The sequence below is a fragment of the Acanthisitta chloris genome, unplaced genomic scaffold, assembly GCF_000695815.1.
Source record: "Acanthisitta chloris isolate BGI_N310 unplaced genomic scaffold, ASM69581v1 scaffold20652, whole genome shotgun sequence".
Taxonomy (NCBI): domain Eukaryota; kingdom Metazoa; phylum Chordata; class Aves; order Passeriformes; family Acanthisittidae; genus Acanthisitta; species Acanthisitta chloris.
This window is the reverse complement of record NW_008660131.1, coordinates 243-4503: the sequence shown is the minus strand read 5'-3', so window position 1 is coordinate 4503 and position 4261 is coordinate 243. Positions and strand designations below refer to the sequence as shown.

The 4261-nt window shown below is 50.0% G+C and overlaps 1 pseudogene; it reads right to left on the bottom strand.

Annotated features, from left to right (window-relative positions):
* Nucleotides 1-189: 189 nt before the first annotated feature.
* Nucleotides 190-3325, bottom strand: LOC103797494 (annotated as a pseudogene).
* Nucleotides 3326-4261: the final 936 nt, after the last annotated feature.

The following is a 4261-nucleotide window of genomic DNA, read 5'->3' as shown; positions in this document are numbered from 1 at the left end:
CTCTGTTGGTGACTGAACAACAGTTCTGCTGCACATGTTCAGGGCAGAGGGAAGAAGGGCAGAGGAAAGTCTCTCAGAGTCTCATACCATCCGGAGCTATCCGAGGTCACCAGTCCAAACTGCCTGTGGTATGGCCACGGGTCTGTTCCATCACCAGGAAGCAAGAGAAAAGTGATTCTGTGCAGGTTATTAAGCAAACACCCCTGAGTAGAGAGGCTGATACCCACTCTCCTCTCTCTTGCACGTCAGCGCGCAGACACTCAGCATGCCAAAGAACTGAAAGAGAGAGCAGAGATTTAGTGCTATGGGTGCTGTTTGGGCCACCAGACAACACCTGTGTGCTACATTGATTGCTTCATCACAGCAAGGACATTCCTCCCACGCCAAAAAAACCCCACTTCAAATGCACCTACAGAAAGTGACTTTCAGCACATCAATTTCCAACAGTAGCTGCAGCTCAGCATTTTCCCCCCTGGTTTCTCCCATTCGTTCATAAATCCACATTAATTCCTATTACTTCCTAATTATCAATTACATTAATTACTGTGGGGAAATTTCTGTGAAAGCCTGGGATTATTCTGGACTTAAAATGAGTTCTGCAAATTATTTAAGCTTGGCTTTGGGCAAGGGAAGGAGGGGCAGGACACAGGGAATGGCTTCCCACTGCAGAGGGTAGAGACAGATGGGATATTGGGAAGGAATTCCGGGCTGTGAGGTGTTGAGGCTCTGGCACAGGCTGTCCAGGGCAGCTGTGGCTGCTCCATTCCTGGGGGTGGTCCAGCCCAGATTGGATGGCGCTTGGAGCAGCCTGGGCTGGTAGGAGGTGTCCCTGCCCAAGGCAGGGATGGAATGAGATGAGCTTGAAAATCCTTCCAACCCACCCAGACCCCTCCATGATCCTGTGACAAGATGCAAATCAGAAAGGCAACTGGAGCAGACCCCTCCATGATCCTGTGACAAGATGGATTCTTCACTGACTAGCTGTCCCAAAGCCCCTGCTACTGTTCCCATCCCTCCTCTCATTGTTAGGCAGACCAATGGAGACAACTGGAAAAACACAACTGAGGAACAGAGGACTGAGCCTCCTTTAGAGCTAGAAAGCAGCTGTAGGCTGATAGGACCGGGTACAAGAAAAAGGCCTGAGATCAAAGGGCAAACAACACCATTTCCACGAGGGAAGAGACAGAAACACTCACCTTCACAATGGCAAACCCCAGGATTACAAGCATGGCATAGCTGATAACACTCTGCAGCCCAGACTCCAGCTGTTCTGCACAGCCCTGACATGGAAGAGAGAGATGAAAACACGTTAGGTGATGTTAATTCAGCTGGACTATGTAAAATTTCCCCCTATTTTAACTCCTGACCCTTCAGAGCAAGCAGAACCTTGTAGGGCCTGTCTAACTAGCCACTGCAGACCTGAGGAATCCCTATTCCTGCCTTCCAGACCTAATGGCCCCTTGTTCTCCTGCTTGAGGAGAGGTACTGACAATCCACAGTTCACTGACATTTGCTGCTTCTGCATTTCCTCTAGCTCAGGTCACCTGAAGAAGTACCCAAAACTCAGAGCCAGAAAGACCAGTCAGGATGCCTAAGTCAGCCTAAGGCTCGTGCCCCAAACTGAAGGACCTGGTGTAGAACCTGGTATGCAGTTCACAGAATCACAGAATGCTTTGGGTTGGAAGGGACCTTAAAGACCATCCAGTTCCACCCCACATGCCATGGGCAGGACATCTTCCACCAGGCCAAGGTGCTCTGAGTTCTGTCCAACCTGACCTTGAATGTTTCCAGGGATAGAACATCCACTACCACTCTGGAAAACATGTCCCAGTGCTTCAGCACCCTCAGGGGGAAGAACTCCTTCCCAACATCCCATTTAGCCCTGCCCTCTGGCAGTGGGAAGCCATTCCCTGTGTCCTGCCCCTCCATCCCTTGTCCCAAGTCCCTCTGCAGCTCTCTTGGAGCCCCTTCAGGCACTGGAAATGGGCTCCAACGTCTCCCTGGAGTTTCTCTCCTCCGGTCTGAACTCTCCCAGCCTGGCTCCTTGGCACAGGTTCTCCAGCCCCTGGAGCATCTCTGCGGCCCCTCCGGACTCGCTCCAGCAGCTCCACATCCCTCTGTTGTTGGTACCCCAGATCTGGACTCAGCATGGTCAATCCCAGACAAGTCTCTTCCTCAGATCTGTTTGAACAACTCCATGCCCACAGCTGTGGACATCTCCTGCTTGCTCTGCTGTCCTGTCTGGCTGGGGGTAGTCCTGGCCCAGCTGTGAAGCTGTGTCCTTCATCCTCACCCGTGTGTTGAGCTCCTGGGGCTGATCTAGACGCCCCGTGCAGTTGGTGTCCTGCTGGCAGCAGCTCAGGGGGACACTGTTGTTCCCAGTGGAATTAAACCACTGTGTGGTCGTCCAGTCACTGTAGTTCTTCACCCCACAGCAGTGAAGCTGCCAAACACAGCACAGTTACAGGGATGTGTGAAGATGTGCACTGCATAATACATACATGTGTTACACACACAGGAACGCCCATGGTGAGTTAAACCTCTCGGGCATGCTGGGCCAGAGCTGCCCTTAGCATGCAGCAGATGTTCAGTCAGCAGTGCTCCAGGAAAACAACTACAAGATACAATAGACCAACCTCCTGTCCCACATTATCACATCCTCTTTGGTTTATTCTTTGTCAAAGGTCCAACATGAAGGTGGCAAATTGCAGGCTAGAGACTTCCATCATCTTTCTGTTTTATAGTCTTCCCAGCAGCAGTTATTCCTAGGCACTTACTTGATCTGATCCAAATGCCACTTGTATCAACAAGATCATTGCCTGCATGAACCTCACACCAGGAGCCTGAAAACACCAACTCTGCCAAGTGGGGAACACTCTCCATTGCCTTGGAGATGCTAAACACAGGGCTGAGTTCCAGGACTTCAACCCACTCCCCTCCTCCCATCCTTTCCCAGCCTGAATTCCTTGTTCAGGACCCAACTGTTCTTTCCTAAATAATTCTCAGGACAACTGAAGTGTTTTCTTACCTGTTCTTGCAAGTAATCCACAACTGTAGACTCTGGGCTTTTCCCATCATACTGCTCAAAGACTGAGCGCATCGTGCCTCGAACGTCAGTTTTCACCTGGTTAGAGAGGGGAAAAAACACAGATGGATAGGGGAAGAAGTCCCGAGAAAATGGATGTATTGAAATGATCTAACAGTGCGAGATCTTTACTTGTAGGTACAGGGATGCTCACTATTTGCTTACCTTTTCCCTGTAGACAAACCCCAGGACAAAAGCAGATACTTCCGCAACGAAGATAACGAGGATAATGGCCAAGAACTGAAAGTAAGAAGAAAGAGACTGTAAGGAAGAATTCCACAGCATTTGGATTCAACTGCACATCACATTAATTTATGGCAGTAAGTTATCATTATCTGTTGTTGCCTCCACAATCAAAGTGGGTCTCAGAAAATAATTTAAAATAGAAGCTGTGGCTGCTCCATTCCTGAGAGTGTTCCAGATCAGGTTGGATTGGGCTTGGAGCAACCTGAGCTAGTGAGATGTGTCCCTGCCCATGGAACTGGGGTGGGATGAGTTGATCTTGAAGGTCCTTCCAATTCAAACTACTCTGTGATTACTGTGCATGGCTGGGGCTGTGAACGTGGCTCCACAGGCTCTGTGCCCACTTCTTGCATTTTCTTCATTACTGGAGAATTGCTCTTTCCCAAATCTGATGGAAGGCAAGGGAATGGTGGGAATGATGCATGCAGGGCTCTGTCCTTTGTTTGCAAACAGCAGGTCCAGGGCTTGAGTGTCTGCTGAGAGACAGAGCTCACCTAGTAAGCTTCCTTGGGGAAGAACCTCTTCCCAGAAAGGGTGGGTGCCCACGGAGGCGGTGGTCTGGTTGCCATGGTGGTGTTAGGTCATGGGTTGGGCTCGATGATCTCAGAGGTGTTTTCCAGCCTGACTGACCCTGTGATTCTGAGTGGGGCCTGGGGGTGGTGCAGGGTGTCTGAACTTCATGGGAAGCCTGGTAGTAATTCTTCCTGGTGATGAATTCATGAAGTAGAACCCAGTTCCTGAGACAGTGCCAGGCCATCCTACAGCTGATTGTGTTGTTCCTTCACTGTGTGGAACCAAGAAGAGTCTGTCCTGTTGCTCGTGAAATATTCAGTGCATCCTTCATTTTCTGATAGCCAAATGCTGTGTCTTCCAGGTCAGTTTTTTGTTGTGGAGGCTGACATCAAGGAGTTCACTCAGCTCAAGCTGGACAAG